This window comes from Psammomys obesus, unplaced genomic scaffold, assembly GCF_907164565.1.
Source record: "Psammomys obesus unplaced genomic scaffold, mPsaObe1.curated_primary_1811, whole genome shotgun sequence".
Lineage (NCBI taxonomy): Eukaryota > Metazoa > Chordata > Mammalia > Rodentia > Muridae > Psammomys > Psammomys obesus.
Genome location: NW_026596101.1, coordinates 10,509,155 through 10,526,906, shown reverse-complemented (window position 1 = coordinate 10,526,906; position 17,752 = coordinate 10,509,155). Strand labels below are relative to the sequence as shown.

The window sequence follows — 17,752 nt, the reverse complement described above, 5'->3', positions numbered from 1 at the left end:
ATGCAATGACACTAAATTGCCGCAATCGTCAAGGCATGCCATTTTGTCAAGCGATTAACATAGAGCCTAACAGCAACAGCTGCTGCCCTGTCTTTTCCTTTGTCAAGGCCAGGATTGAAATGTACGTGGTTTTGCTGTGACATAGTAACTGAGAATAAACTCACCTTTGAAAATATTTTAGGAAGACGGTATGTTGAAAAGTGATAGATCTCTAAGGATTTCTTACATAGCCAGCTTTCCCTCCAACACCAAGAAAGATCTTGCTGAGCACATAAAAACCTCACAGGGTTGCTTACTTCACTGTGTGAAAAATACTATGTCCAGATGTGAGACAACCTCACATCTGCAAGATGATCAGAGCAAGATGTTGTCCTGGCTAGATACAACCTAATACAGAGCTTACATTTCTGCTGATAGATATGTTATTTCCAAAGTGACCCATCATATCTGCTTCTTACTACCTTTTTTCTATTTCCCTCTTCAGTATAAATTCTCTTTTTCTGTGTGTGTGTTTTTTCAGGTGATTAAAGTTTAACTAGATTGTTGTACCTGCCTTACAGTTTCTTATTTTTTAAAGAAGTAACCAAATATCTATGTTTTCTTATACTTCTTGATTATTCACAGTCAGTACTCAGTATCCCTGCTAATTTTCCTGTTAAATTTGGTGGTTATAATTACTCATATCTCTGAATAAGAAAAATCTGAGGGATGTTGAAAAAATTTTTATCAGTAAGAATAAAAAAATAAGATGTTAATGCCAAGTAGCAGCAGTAGTGAGTGAGGGGTAAATATCTGTAGAGTAAATTAACTAAAAAGTTAATTTAGACAGTTAAAATGGAATAACAACAATGTTGGGAAGGTATCTTATTAGACTACAATGGTACCATCCACATGTATGTGTGGCTGCATCATGATACTATTGGACACTATACATCCAATATGTGTAGACACACACACTTACACACACACACACACACACACACACACACTAAATTTCACTGGTTCTAACATTTATCCTAAGGAAAGATGATAGAGAAGAAATAATTTTGTTTATGTAAGATAAAAATAAGCATATGTGTTTTAACATGTTTTTATATTACTTATAGTCTAAAGGATTGTTTATACACCCCTTTTAGGAGGTCATACATCTGGATTGGAAAGAATGAAAGGAAAACTGATAGTTTAAAGATTATCCTTCAAATATATGAGCAACTAATCATATACACACAGAGAGAGATAGGAAAAAGGAGAGGGAGAAGAAAAAGAGGGCGAGGGAAAGGGAGAGAATTAGCCAAGAATTGATATTTGCAGTTAATGAAAATGCTTCCTCAGCCAAAGTTGAATGATGAGGGTTCAGCAGGCCCAGGTAGCCTCTGTGAGTATACAAACATGTCTGATCAGCAGCTACTGCCTCCCCAATTGATGTTAAACAACACTGAAAAACCCAAGTAAGAATGTCAGCCCAGAATCTGATCTCTATTGTCATGGGTGTTCTTGACAGTGGTGAGAAACTGGAACCTGTTGGCACCCATGTAAGGCTGGATGCATGCCATGAATGGGGTTTGAGAAGTTGTCTCGAAACACTGAATACTGGAACAGCAAAAGTTAGACCGAAACTCTGTGATACACTATCTAGTATCCTTAGCACTTGAGCAATAAAAGCGTTATTGAATCTTACATGATTTAACTTCAGCGTTGAATAGGGAACCTGTGGATCAGAATGCCTAGCTCAGAATCAATCTGTGCAAAAAACGGCATCTCCTTTCCCCTCCCTTCCCCCACTGAAAGGTTATTTGTAACCCTTAGGATGCTGAACAGCACACAATGACATCAGCCTGTGTATTTCTCTAGTTAGGTAAACATTGTCATTTTGCCTCCAGAAGCCAATAAAGCTCAGGGTTCTCAAGTGGTGCGTACCACTCAACCACAGCTTGGGAGCCACATAAAGTGCTGTTTTGTGCATTGTTAGCTGCCCATAAGCAATTCTATTCGTTATAACCAAGCAAAAAATAATGGCTTCAGAAAAAAGCCTAATGGGATTGAAAGGAAGTTACTAAACAAAAGTGCAGAGGGCACAGTCTGTGTACTGTGTCTCTTGGTCAATTGCACGGCTGTAGGGACTTTCTTTTATTGCTAGCATGGAATTTTTCTTCCCAGTGTATCAGTGTGAGGTTCTCTCCGGAGGCATCACAATCTGTTTAGAACTTCTTGGCAACGGCTATTGGATCAAGGCCAAAGCGATTGCCTGTAAATGCTTGCAGTAGAAGAAGGTTACTTGCATGTATTTTTTTAAAAAACAATCTTTACTTTCTTTTAGTGCCAAAGACGTTATAATTTTATAAATCTCCTTAATTAGCAACTTCTACTGGATAGATTTAGGATTAGTAGATGAGACTTTGCCAGTATGAATGATGCTTATTAAATTTTGACATACAAAAATCTCCTTGACTTGCATTTACTGTTTGGTGCCTAAAAGAAAAGCTAAGCTCATCAGAAGTGTGCTCATGGGTCTGAATTAGAAAACCAGCTTATGGATGCTTTCTTGGAGTCTGAGTGCCAAGCCTCAGACAATCTGAGAATTAACAATAAAAGGCTTTGTATATTGATTGAAATACATCCTTCATTTTACATTTTGATTTGTTAAAAGATGTTAGCTTGAACCTCTATGGGTGGGAAATGGCCTCTTGAATTGAAGGCTATGTTGACTATCTATAATTGATGGGGGTCTGTTTTTGGAGTGCTTTTTAAATTGAACTCTCCTCATTTAGTGACATTGTTTTGTTTAGATGCATTGGTCACAGCATCAGTGGAAAGCAATTGCCTCTTGTGCACAACAGTTTGTGGAAGACTGCCAGGGATGAATTCTGACAAATTTTGGTCTATCCCCAAACACCTCAATCTGTGAGTGCAGGCACATGAATAATTCTTTCTCTGTGAAGTGTAATTACATAACTGTTTCTCCACGTCTACTCCTTTGGCTTCTAATGTTCTGAGATAGAAAGTCCCAGAATTCTGAGCAACAGAGCAATGCTATTAGTTATCTACGCATTGGTTGGTTTTTCATGCAAGTGGGAGGAGGAATTAAATTAGAGTATATTTGATAGACTAATAACAAAAGTTGAGTTAAAAGTTTCTTTGTAGCTGTGTATTATCTCTAAAACTGTAGCTTTTGGTATGTCCTTAGATGCTGTAAACTGCAATGATCCCGCTTTGATACACCAGGCAGACCACTGTGGAACTAAATTCCCTGGTAAGAGTATTTGCCTTAATCGATCTTTTCATGCATTTATACTGAGTTTAATTATCACAATATGCAATGCACAAGTACAGCCAGAGGAAATAACAAGGGATAAGAATATGTCACAGAAATTGGCTATTCACTAGTCTTAAGAGCCTGTATAAACCAAATACATAATAGTGTTCGTATATGTATGTGTGTATATGTGAGAGTTTATGTGCAGGTGTATCTGTGTGAGTATATGTGTGCACGCATGCATATGTGTCTGTCTGAGCATGTATGTGTGTATGTATTGTGCCTGTGCTCGTGTGACTTTGCATGCATGTATGTATGTGTGTTACATTAAAATGCTGTCTTTTTTTTTTTTTTTAAGAAGAAACATCTATCCTTGAAGTTATTTTTCTTGTTGGTTGACCCCTTGGCATATTTGAAAATGACATCTTGACCACATTTATCTAAATGTCATTTTTAATGGAAAAATGAATTTGGCTCCTGAGTTCTGAGAAGGTTGGCTTTCTAGGAGGCTTGATGTTTAAAGTAGGAAAAAAAACATATTTTCAGGGGTCACACAGAGCTTGCCCCTTCAGGGTCTGGCTGGCGTTCGAACTGTCCCTGGGATTTGAATTAATCTGAAACCTGACCTGGTTCTTCAGTTGGTTTTTTATCAAATTGTTGCAATTCTAGGTTGTATGATACCCAGTTCCTAAGAATTTGGAAGTTATCAAGTCTATTTTTAAAGGTTAAATACACACAGTGATGTTTCTTCAAGGAAACTGTGTGTTTAAACCTTTATTTTCTAATTCTTATTACTGGGGGAAAAACTCTGTAATTACATATAGGTATGTGGGTTGTGATCACATTGTGTATATTATATATTATATATAGTATACATATATATCATTGATCAGACTTTTACTCATGCTCATCAATGTTAAGAGCTCATTTTGTCAGTAACAGAATATGATTTTTGAACAATTATGATATCATTTGATACATGCAGAACATTTTGCTACATAAATTATAAATGTGATTTTAAAAAATACAGCATGAAAACAGACATGGCACCTCGACTTTTAGTTACTTTTAGCATTATTTACCTTCTGTTAACCTCTAGAGGCCTTCTGAATGAAGTCAGGGATAGTGAAGGAATAAACATTTAAGGACACTGTATATGTGCTTTGAAAATTACATGGCCTCTTTGTCTCTTAGTGCAGTGGTTTTCCCTTCATGTAATTGTGTCTTCCATTTGAAACTCTGCACAGGAATGTTAAGTCCAGTTAATCTGCATGTCTATTAGAATATCATAAACCATGTGTGATATATTCTAATATCCCGAGGGAAAACTCCTTTGGAAATCTGATTACTTAAGTCTTTTGATGACAGATTTTATAAAGGGTGCATTTATTCTGTTAAAGCCATTTTATGACTTTACATGTAATAAATTTCTAGTTTGTCAGATACCTAGGTAAGTATTCTTAGAAATTAAAGGATCAAATATAATACTCATGGGGCAGGATGCACAATTTAGTAGTAAAACAGATGCCTAGAATGAACAATGCCTTGAGTTCAGAACAACAGCAACAAAAATCATCCCAGTTAAACAACACAATTCTCCAAATAAAAAAATAAAACCTCCTAGTAAATTATCAAATATGCAACAACAAAAAGTACATACCTGTCCCTACTACAGGAAGCCCAGTTGTCGTTGTCTCAGAATGATATGTAATTAATAAATAAACCTGTTGACATCATGAAATGGACACGAATCAGTGAAATACACTACTGCTCATTCTTTACTGGCTATCCCTTTCTCTGTTTTGTTGAATTGTATTTTTCTTGTGTTTTGATGATTAATCACATCATTATTTAATTGTATAAAATATGTTTTCTTTTTTCAATATTCATTGTGATACTTAAGAAATTAGCCTTATAGCTTCCAGGAAAGCTTTGCAAGATTATGGCTATGGAATAAACACCACACACACACACACACACACACACACCTTAATTTTCTTTTTGTAATTTTTTTTTCTGCTGCAATTTCTTCCTTATTACAGAGTTGCTTCAAAAACAGGTTTTTTTTTAATAGAATAAAATAATCAACAATTTCTGGCAGAAAAAGGAATTGTTCTCTTCCTTTTTCAAAACCAATTTTTTTCTGGATTTCCTAAGTGTCCAATATATAAGTGTTAGACTTTTTTTTTTTTTTTTTTAGTTTGAATCTGTGCCTATGAAATGCATGCATGTTTACTTTTAACATGTCATTCATTGCCATAGCCATCTAATTCATCTAAAAGAGTATTGCCCACTCATCTTAACAGGCAGCTTAAGTAGACGAATATCAGAGAAGATAATTTTGTTGTAGGAGTTCATGATAATACATGGAACAGAAGGTCACCTTGGGGCATACACCCAGACTGACTGATGGTGCTTATCTCTCTCCACTGCTCTTCTTACTGATTTATTGATTTTGATGTGTTCTTTTATATCAAAGCCTCAGCTCCATGTTCTGAGAGTACAGAAGACAGGCTAATATTTTTAGTTAAGCTTAGTATTGTGCTATCTTCTGAAGTAAGAATTTAGCTATCTTCTTTTGCTGGTCTATAAAGTTTTTATAAAGGTAGCTGTTGTATGTGATTATTAATATTTACTATTGATATATCTTCTGGTAAAGCTGCTATTAATCCAAAACAGCTGTATACCCAAATCACCACACAGAGACTGGGATTTACTTATAGAACACAATGCTGGGCAATAGTTACTCCATCCTAAACCTCCAAGCCCCCCTCCCCATAGTTTCCTAACATTTAGATTCACCCATTATACTTGCTTTTTTGAAATCTTAGGTCCAGTTCATTCTCCACATCATTCCAAGACCTCTCTTCCTCCTTTGCTCTTCCAGCCTCTGCCCTCTCTCCTTTTCTGCCTCCCAACTTCCTGTCCTTTGGCTTCTCCCCCCTCCCTCCTACTCCTTCTTCTCTATTTCAACATTGTGGCTGGTTGTTTTATTTTGTCATGTTTACACAAAGTTGAGACAGGTGATGCTTAGAATAAGTATCGCAATGCAATGTCCTGATTGAAACCAGAGAGTGGGGGAGAGAAATCAGCATTTGAATGAAAAGGGTAAGGTGTATACATTTCAAAGATTATAGCAACAGGTAGTGATTGTTTTACACTAATTTCTTAAGTCTACTGGCACAAATTACTGACACACTTGCATGAGATTGGCCCATGTCCTCTAAGGATAAGAAAATAGAACAACCTCTCTATTGTAGAAGTTTTTCAGTACAGCAAGCTCCAAGTAGTGCATACATGTAGCTTGTTTAATCCTGTTTCCATCTAACTTCCATAATTATTACTTAGAATAGAACCTGGCACACAGCACACTTTATAAAAGTTGAGAGTAGGAGGATAAGGAGGGACTGTGAGGAACAGTGACTGAAAAGGCTCTCATAATGGATGGCCCTTTGGACACCTGTGCTGGGAGGTTCCTGGACTGATTCTCAGGATCCTGTAATTGCCTTGGCAATCTTGCTAAAGGTTTCCAATTCCATTTCAACATGGACGGTGATGAGTTTTAATGCTTTCTAATTCATCAGGCCCTGATAGCCCCATCCAGCCAAGTGGCCACTGCTCTTGTTACTGGCATTGGCTCTAGCCCATTCCCTTTAGGACTATTAGAAAATGAAAGTTTAAGTTCCTGTCCATGCATATTATGCGAAGCCAAATTTCCTTTCAAGAAGTTCTGTGTGAAAGCCAAGCAAAATGGATCTCCTTGGAAAGAAATTCCCCTCTGCTGGATAATTAAGTGTGGTTTTTCAGCATGTCTAGAGATGGGGCAAGCAGAAGAGATAGAGGATTCCATCAGTGCTAGAATGTTGTGCATAAATAATTAATGTGTCATATTTCATATTGCTGACAGTAAACAGAATTCTTTTCCTTTCCAGTGATGTGAATGCGTCAGAAGAGCACCATGCCCTTGTCACAGAATTAATCACTTCTATCCATATTTGATGTTTACACCTTTTAAATATTTATGAGCTGTTATCTTGCTTTATTGTTATTTACCCTCTCCAGGGGCATGCAGCGAAGCCTTGCATTTCTTCCTCAGCCTAGCACTCTGTTTCCTTCGGTACTCTTTAGGCTGTTCTTTGGATTACCTCCAATTTGCATTCTAGTTCTGAGATGCCAAAAAATTATTTGTTTCAACTGGAGTTTTATTGAAGTTGGTTTTGCTCGAATCACGTACACACAAAAAAATGTGATTTCCAGGGCATGAAAATTCAGCAAGGGCTCTGAAGGGAAGCTGAGATACACAAATATACTGTTAAGATGCTACGAGTAGATTTTATGTCCCTAGGAAATTGGAACTCCAAAATCAAAAGATTACAGAGTGAGTACTATGTGAAGAATTTCATTGCAAAGCTTTATATACATGACCATATTGCAATGCTTTCCTTTTTGTATGTACTGTTAATTTATATTTGTTTTTTTTTAATCCCATTGCTAGAACACAATTGGGAATATGAATATCTATATGTTTATGTGTAAAATTTTAGTGTTCGTATATATGCAAATATTTGTGATACCACCAACAATCAAGATAATGGACATATTGATTATCTCCTGCGATTACCTCTGGGCTTCTTTGTTTTTCTTGTTTTAACATTTTAATAGGCTTAGATTCTTCCTTCATAAACATTTTTTAGGTTTCATTGATTTTTTTTATTTTTTCCAAGTTCAGAAAGAAGAATCTGTTTACAAAAGCAAAAATTGTTGCTATTACATTGCAGAGAAAGAAATTAATAACATGACCTTTAAAAAGACACTAGAATACAGCAAAACTTGGATGATTATTTTAATAAGAAAAGTCTTTTGATCTTACATTGATATTTAAATGAATTATTTAAAGATCAAAGAAATGCCTTGAATAAATAAAATACCCATGAAAACACATACTACCACCAAATAAATGACTTCAAGCAAAATCAAATTGAAGGAGAAAATTGTGTTTCCTCCACCAAAATGCTGTTTTTGCCCTAAGGCAATCATGTTGGAGGAAAAAAAGACCATGTATAACATAGACACAAATCACAGGCATCTTCCCCAAACAGCAGGTTTTATTGGATTGCACACATGTGTGAATATTGGAGGCCTTGGGAAGAAAGCACACCAATAAAATACATCATGGCTATCACCACTGAACTAGGCAGGAAGGGAGCAGACATATATGAGAGCCTAGTGTGATGAAGTAGGGCATTAAGAAGTAAATCAAAGTCTCTGATCAAAGACTAATTTAGCCTGTCATAAATGATCCTGCAGTGGAAAGAAGCCTCATGTGCAAAGATCAAAAGATTAGGCTCTGCGCATATAACAGGCACCCCTGCCCTGTGGGGAGGGGAGGGGGATGCAGAGAGAAGGAGGAAAAAGAAGCCATATATCAAAGCTCTGTAAGAACACAGTGTGATATAATCTCCCTTTCTTAAGGACAGCATACAAAATTAGAAAAGTGGAGGTGATTTTTACAGTGTGCTTGAGTCCCGCTTTTGAAATTGTGAGAAGTTGGTACTGTCGGTTTGGGTCATTTGTTTGCAGATACACATTATGTGCGGCTTGTCATGTCATCAATGTTACTCTGTAGTCCTCGCTTGCACACAGTCAGGATCTTTTCACAGCTGAAAACAACAGATACACAGTATTCTACCTGAGATACTATTACTTGACTTTCTGCTGAATCAGAGACTCTAGTCCTTGCTGACATGATAATTGTCCCTCTTTCTAGAAACTAGCTATTTCAAACTTCGTACAATTCTTTTGTCATTTTCTGTCTGAACTGAGTAAGCTCACTTATTAGCTGTGTCTAAATGTTTGTCAGGAATGGAAATATGTTTTCCCTGTTATTCTCCTGTTATCTGTGCCTGTTTTTGAAAATCAAACAACAATCTGAGAATTACCTGGAAAAAGGGCATGCACACTTTATTTGATAATAACGATTTACTTTTCAAATACACAGAGAATATCATAGAAATATATGGAAATCCAAAACAGCAGTTAGACTCCAGATGTCTACACCATTTTTTAAAGAAAGAAAGAGAGAGAGAGAAAAAAAAAGACACATTGCATGGAAGTGACAGAACCAAGAACAATGGGCTTGCATGAAGAGTACGTTGTGGGAGGGCAAATATGTGTGAGGTGCTAGTGGAAGATAAGGATATTTTTAAAGGTTTGTTTGTGTAGACCCATCAGTGTGCCTGCCTTCTGTCTGTGGGGCGAGGGGAAGGGGACCCAGCTGCCAAAGGGGAACTTTATATACAGCTTTGAGCAAGATGCAGGGAGGACAAATAGCTTTTTCTGGATTTACTGGTTTACAACTACTTTCTGTTTAAAAAGCAATTTTTTAGTACTTTGTTTATTTTCCACTGTGTGTCTGTGTCTCATTGGGGGCGTATGCACATGAGTTTTAGTACCTGTGGAGGCCTGTGGCCTTGGATCTCCTGGAGCTGGAGTTACAGGAGGTTATGAGCTGTCTGAGGAAGGTGATGGGGGAAGGAATCCAGGTCATGTGCAAGAACAGAATCCCCACTTAACTCCTGAGTCACCTCTGCAACCCATCAAAATAAATCGTATACTTGGGGTGACATATTCCAGCCTTTCTGAATTTCTATACACTGTATTCTAATGCCATGTTGTCTTATGTTGTTCCAATTTGAACCTGTAACTACAAAAGTGGTGAAAATGTTATTAGATTTCTTTCTGGTTGTCTGAAAATAGAGGATTAGATTATTTTTATGAATTAAAGATTTTAGATACATTTATTCTTCCAATAATTATTTTGACTATAAAGTACCTTTTAGCTAACAATGCAGTCCTCAGGAAAAATGGGCACAGCTCTTACCGTTAGAAAGATTTACTCTCTTAGGGCAGACATACATTACTTATACTGTCAAGCAGACAAGTAGAAAGCTCCATTGCGCTCTGGAACTGGGAGTTATATGGAAGTTTGACCTGCTGTGCTCAGAAAATGCTGTTTTTGAGGCATCAACACCTGACCGATAATAATAAAATATGAAAAGAAAGCAAGAGGGGGCTGAAAAGGTTGCTCAGTCCCTAAAACTCTTTAAGTTCAAGTATGGGAGCCTGAGTTCTGATTCCCAGAACTGCTGTAACAAGCCTGGTACAGCGAGTGGCCTCAGTTTGCTACAGTCCCAACCTTGATGGATGTAGCAGAGACATATATATATGTCTCTAAAGGTATATCCCTAAAGCATATTTCCCTAGAGGAACTGACTAGTTTCAGCATCACTGGGAGCTGTTGAATGTAGCCCATAGACCCCAAGTGGGGTCCCTAGTAAGGGGAACAAACAGGGTCTTTCTCTGGCAAGAACTCAGTGACAGGCTCTCTGAACGCCTCCCTCTGAGGGATGCAGCCTTGTCAGGCCACAGAGGAAGACAATGCAGCCAGTCCTGATGAGACCTGATAGGCTAGGGTCAAATAGAAGGAGAGGAGGGCCTCCCTATCAGTGGACTAGGGGAGGGGCATAGGAGGAGAAGAAGGATGGAAAGTGGGATTGGGAAGAGACTAGAGAGGTAGAGAGGGGGCTACATCCAGGATACAAATTAAATTAATTGTAATGAATGATTAAAAAAAAAAAAACTAACATGCAAAAGAAAAAGTCAAGGCAGAGAGCTGTGGAGGAAAGACCGCTTGCGCCAACCTCTAAGCTCAACAGACACACACACTCCCATATGCACACTATCACAGTAATAGATCTCCTCCCACACCCCATCTTCTATAAGCATTTGAGAATGTGTGGTAGAGAGACCACATCAGAAGCCTTGCTATTATGTCTTTCTTTGGCATAGTCTTTTGTGCATGTGTTCGTGGAAAATCAATGTACTTACAATATAGGGAACACTATTTCAGAGATGACTTTTAGATGCAGAAACACTACGACCTGCATCTCTAACCAGGCAAATTCTCTCTGGCTTTTGAGCACATCAGTGAACCTCTCTGACACACAAGCTCCTGATCTCTCAGAAGGGGACTATAGTCCTCTGTGTCTCAGAGCACTGATCGACTGCATGCCGCTGCAAGTCAGAATCTTCCTCTCCATATTTCCATTGACTTGCAGTGTGGTTAAGGGTAAATCTGTTTTAACCCTTAGAACTTGAACTGCCTATTTCTACAAAGCGGAGGCATAGATTTAAATGATTTCAAGAGCACTCCCCTTTCAGATTCTCAATTATATTCCAAGTTGGCAGTTACCGTACAAACACTGTGAGAGGCATGAGGTCAGGAAAAGGGTTGTTTGAGGAAAACAGAGCAGAATAGAGCATTCCACTTTACAGTGACTCTACTTACATTTCCTCGATGTACCATTTAGTAATTTCTGTTGCCTTCGTTCACATTTTAGAGAGTACATTTCTCCAACAAGAAAGCCACTAGAATTTCAGTGGGATGTTCCAATTTTCCATGGTGGTTTCTTAGACCATTCTCTTTTTAATTGTCACATTTTTGTGGCCTAGCATAAAATGAATTTAGTTCCTCAACTTAAAATATCAAGCTGAAAATTTTAATGAGCCTTTATTTAAAATTTCACCTATGGTAAGAAGTAAAGTTTTATTATCATTTGCATTTAATGCTTTCCTTAAAAACAAAAGATGCTTTTTTTTTTTTTTTCCACAAAAGCAGACAGTAGAAGAAGCAGTAATTTGGTGGACATAGTTATGCTTTCTCTGGGAAGTCTGTGTCTAGCAGAGGATGTTGTGTGCATTTCTCTGCAGGAGGGTGCCATTGTACACATCACAATAATTTTACTGAGATCTCTGACCCTACAATGTTGAAAACTTCTGGTTATCATGTCAACGACACAGATGAAGAAAGGATCCTAGGTGCATGTTTTTCTCTTTTGCATGTTTTCTCTTTTTCATATTTGCATGTTTTCTATTTTTCATATTTGCAAACTTCACTTTTAAAATCTACATGATATGTATGTTAAAACTTCTTGCTTCACACTTTGGGAACACAAACTAAACACACTCAGTAGGAAGCCCCTATGCTATTACTCCTAATTATGGGTTAGATAAAAAAGAAGTTGATTTACTCAAAATCAACTGTGCTTACTAAGTAAGAATTAGATCTCAGGCCATGTAAGTCTTTTTAGCACAATGCAGACCCACACCTGAATTGAGGCACACAGACCTAACATGAATTAGCCTTGCTTAAAAGGGCCAATTATTCTCTGACTGTTTCACTCATTACAACATTAAATGATATTTTATGTTGAACTACCCTTTCATTTTTTTTCCCCTTGTAAAATATTCCATGTTGTCAACCTCTGTCTGGATGCACTTTTCATTTGCAAATGTCCAATTAACTTGCCTTCCTGTTGGGTGGGAAACTGATTAGCATCCATTAATTAAGGTAATGAAATAATTATGGTTACCATAATATAAATACATAGAAATCAACATTAGCAAGGCCTAATTGTCTGATGGTCACAACCATGGGGTTACTGGAGATGTGTCTGCAGGAGGCTCAAGTTTGACCATCATAACTAACTAATAATGTGTGGTTTTGACAGTTACTTATGTCTTAGAGCTCTGGGTTTCCCATGATTAAAGAAGAAATAAAAGAACATATATATAATATTAGAGCATATATATTAGTGCATATATATATATATTTTTACTTTTAATACTTTATTTTGTTTTACAGAATAGGAAGCAGCCATTCCTCTCATGGTGAAAGTGCAAGGGCATCTAAGCCAGAGCCTACTTGAAGACTCTTAAATAGGGACTCTTATCTAATTCCTAAAGGGGGAACCCTGATTTAATTACCTTTCCAAGCCCACAGCACCTAACGTTATTAGACTATTCATTATGTTTTAACACCTGGGTTTTGGACAAGGTCCAAGTAAATGTTTGGAATAAATGAAGAAGCTAAAAGTGATTTTTTGACCGTTTGTTCCCCTCTTTATATCTGGACTTGTTTAATCCACCTTTAAGTGCAATAGTCCTGTCCTTTGGAGCCCATTTCTGTCTTATGAAATCATTTTTGATTAAAGCCTTTGAAGTAGTAATTTTCACAGAATGCTATTTGTAGATCTTTTCATTCTTGGTAATTTCACTGACTCTTACTAGAATTTTAATCTGAAAGAAAGCCATTATTTTTTAGGCAAAGATTGTTTTGCTCAATGAGTCATCTGAATGTAGTTTAGTTAAAACAACACCAAAAAAAAAAAAAACCTCTCCTGTCTTAAGCAATGAAATGAAGAGAGCTTCGGTTTCTATGATTTAAAAGAAATATAAATTTTTCTTAGAATATCATATGTCTACAAACCCTCTCCATAAGCAATTAGGGTTTATAGTTACATACACTTATTAATATCAATCATTCAAGTAATCGTTAGAATTTGATAACTTCGTCACAGAAAAGATTAGAGGGTTACTACTTTTAATTTTATTACTGATAATATTTGTATGAATATACATTCAGAGAGATACTAAGTTATACTGTATTAGCAATTATACAGTGTCTAAATATTTGGGGTACCGAGATTTTTTCAGCATGAAGGTGAAAGCAGAACACTGACTTCAAAAAGACTTCCTCTGACTTTCTTCTTTTACCCTGGTATTGGTAACCTTGTACTCTTCTTATCTACAAACACACATGCACTTGATAGTAATAAAATTTATAAAGAGGCTGGTCATGGTGCCTCACATCTGTAATCCCAGCACTCAGGGAGGCAGAGGCAGGTGAATCAATGTGAGTTTGAGTCTAGCCCAGTCTGCTAACCAAGTCCAGGACAGCCAACGCTACACAGAGAAATGTTGTCTTAAAAACAAAACAAAACTAATTATATAAAAAAAGTCTAAATACTAAAAGTTTTCATTGCAATTTTTCCAATATCAGTTGTGTGTCTTCTATTTAGACAGAGTCTCATGTGGCCCAGGTTGGCTTTGAACTCACTGTGCTACCAAATATAACCTTGAACTTCTGATGTTCTTATTTCCTCCTCTTGAGATTATAGTGTTGAAATTATGTACTATCAGTCCTAGAGTTGTGTTTTGCTGACAGTTCTATCAGGAACTCTGTACATGCTATGCAAGTGCTCTATCAGCTGAGCTATATCTTAAGTTTTTACAGTGTGCTTTTCAAGAGAGAATAGATAGACACACTAGAAATTCAACAGGCCAATTACTGAATTTAAAATTGTACTGTTTTGCTTTTGATGCATTCTTATGTGAGGCCTGGCTGATTTCTCAATTGTGGTAATTAGAGCATATATGTTCATCTTAAGAAACTTCAATTTAAATATAAATTTAACGCAATTAAAAGTAAATCCAAGTAACATAATGATCTGAAAAAAAAAAAAAAAACAGGACTGTGCCATTTAAGTGAGTTGTGAACAATTTTATTACTCTGCTGCCTCATTCTGATGCAGCTACAGAATGCATCTGGATGAATGATCCCTAAAGAGCTAGTATGTGGACTTGTGTCTAGCGGGCTCCACTCAGTACTAGAAAACACAAGCCCCAGCAGTAGAAAACAGGAAGAGATATAGGGTGTCATTTTACAGGTCAACGGCATCAACTTGAAACCTTCACTCTTTCTCATGTGGAGTTCTGTCTCAGCAGCCCCTCATAGGATGTCTGCTATGAGGGCCTCAGATAATAAGAAAAAGTATTGTTTCATGTGGACATCAGTCATATCACAATGAGTCACAGAATTATGACTCATAGTCAGTGAGACCAGGGCAATCAATACAATCACTCCTTTGGGTTTCTAAGGCCTTTCAGTTACCACCCACTTTGATGTGGCAGACTCTGTTATCCCAACACAGATCAGTGTGTAGCGGCTTGTACCCTGCCGTGACACTGCTGCTTAGGAGGCCTTCAAGTCATTGGACGTCTGTTTTTTGAAGAAAGAGCAGGATGTCAGCAGTTGGCTTTTCTGCTTTTCACTTCCTGGCTATGAGGTTAGCAACTTACTCTACCAACCATTTCTGCCTTGGTGTACTGCCTCCCAACAGCTGTCCAGCACAGATATACAGCAACAGAACTAAACCGTCATAACCTCTACAGCTACGGACCATAACATTGCCTTCATAATGGACTTATCTCAGGGGCTTTTTTTGGTGATGGAAGGCTGACCCTGTCACTCTCTACACTGGCTACTGTCACAAACTTTCACAGGTTTTAATAAGGGGTCTCCTTCCCCACGTTTCCAAGACTGTATTTATATCACACCAAAGCTAGAGTTCTGTTTATAAAAGTTTTCAAATCTTTCTTCCAAGATTTTTTTTTTTCAATTTTGTAACATTTTTACCATTTGAAACCATGGCTCCTGTCTTCTACAAAAAAAAAAAAAAATTCTTCAACTACTTGAACTTTTTCTTTCACAAGACATTAGCGATTTTATCTCACTCCTATTTTTATGAGTTTTATGTTAAGTCTATGGCATCATATTTTCAATTAACATATATTTATTTAATGGTGTCTGTGTATGAGAGAGAGAGAAAGAGAGAGCGAGATGGGACAAGATACATGAGTCTGTTACACAATTGAGGATAAAAAGAAACCAGAAATTGGAGGATACAGGAAAACGTGGGACTTCAGTTCAAGCGGACAAAGTAGGCATCCCTTTTCATTTTTCTTTTGCCTGTTTCATGCTGAGGAGTACTTCTCATAGTCTGGTCCATGGCACACTTATGACCACGTCATTTTATCACATACATCTTCCCCGCATATAGCATGGTTTCCATTCTCAACTGCCATTTTTACTATTGGATTTTTTTCTGGTTCTTTTTATTTCTTGCTCTTATCACTACCAGGGATTTTGTCTTTTAATTTATACACTGAATAGCTTCATGAAACAGGTACTTTTTTTTTCATTATTGTGTCAACCAGCATAGTATTCAACATATATTGGCCATAATAAAATTCTTAAATAAGTGGAAAAGGACTTAGTCTCTGCTTGTAATATGCGTTTTCAACTCAACTCCTCTTTTAGGGAAAAAATTAGGTATTCTCAAAAACAGCCTTGGTTAAATAATGCAAAAAAAATAATAAGCAGTAGATCTCAGGGCTGTAATGTGACTGATATTATATAAGTGAGCAAAATGATCACTTAAAGAAACTTAAAGTTTTTTTATGCCCTTATGATCAAGGCATTGACTCAACCATATTTATCTACCATATTTAGTGGAGAACTAATATGCAGATAATTTTTCTCTATTTGTTGTAACACAGGTTTGTTATTTAAAACAAAACAAAACAAAACAAAAAAAACCTGTCAGATCCTGTTTGGACAATAGTACTAGACTTGAGAATTAGCTCTTATGTCTTAGGCCAGTGTGACAGCAAAAACACAGTTTGAGGGTCCGTGTAGAAAACTATAGCTTATCATGGATACCCAGATAAATCTTTAAACAATGATATGTAATTGACATATCTGCGAGCAATTGTATAAATGATTCAAGAGGTAGACCTCAGTAATAATAATGGAAATAAAAAGGCTATACATAGGCTTTGAATGGAAGGAAAACTTTTATTTTCCTATAAACTTCATTACTAATAAAATAAGAGGGAAGAGCAGTAAGAAACAAATACGATTAGGGAATCCAAAATGGTTTTTAAAGGAAATTATTTTCTTCAGACCTTTGCAGAAGGCATCCACAGTTCTGTGGCCATCAGATTGCCATAAATTACCATGTTTTTATTTTGACAGTTTGAAAAGCCCACTGTCTGCCCAATTTATTTATGATTTCCATTGTTTTATTTTTCCTCCAGGGAAAATGAGAATCATTTAAGTTATCAGTTAAGATATTCAGCACAGCAATGGTGTAGCCACTACTCTGCTTCCAGCTATTTAGAAGGGACACATCTCATGGTTTCCCTTGATCATTGCACAGAAAGAAGTTTCAGTATTTCATAATATGAATCATCAAAAAGGGCACAAACTTGCTCGCTGCATCTATCTCAGTCTGTTTTGTTCTGTTTATCACTGTATTTTTCTTATATAATGACTATGAGATCAAGTTATTACAAGTAGGAAAGAAAAAGATGGAAAAAAGAACAAAAGAAGGAAGAGGAGAGAGGAAGGAAAAAAGAAAGGAAGAAAAGGAAAGGAAAAGAAGGTGAAAATGACATGTAGAAAGGAAAAGTGACTGAGAAACAGAGAAATAAGAGAGAGCAGAAAACATTTTTATTTCCCACAGAGCATCCTCGAACACATCTGGTCAGCTGCTACCAAAATTAAGCCCCAAATTAAAATTCTATTCTAAAATAAATTCTCTTCACCAACTGTGTGATCTCTAAAGTGACAAATTTATTTAGTTAAGATGTTGTAAAAATGTATGAATCATGGAAGGAAGATGATAAAAAAAAAACAAAACAAAACATTCCAACCATGAAACTCATAGGACTTTGTTATTTATAATGTGTCTGTCAGATTTGAGGCACAAAATAGGACACTTGAATTTAAAAATATAAGCTACAATGTTTAAAAGC

At 36.6% G+C, this 17,752-nt stretch overlaps 1 protein-coding gene across 2 annotated transcripts in view; it reads left to right on the top strand.

Moving 5' to 3' along the window:
* Chl1 (cell adhesion molecule L1 like) overlaps window positions 1-17,752 on the top strand; it is a 213,831-nt gene that overhangs the window by 46,827 nt on the left and 149,252 nt on the right. For both annotated transcript variants that reach the window (XM_055628603.1, XM_055628604.1), the window contains exon 2: window positions 3,185-3,250. The gene's annotated coding sequence lies outside the window, so the exon portion shown is untranslated. The remainder of the gene's footprint in view (window positions 1-3,184; window positions 3,251-17,752) is intronic.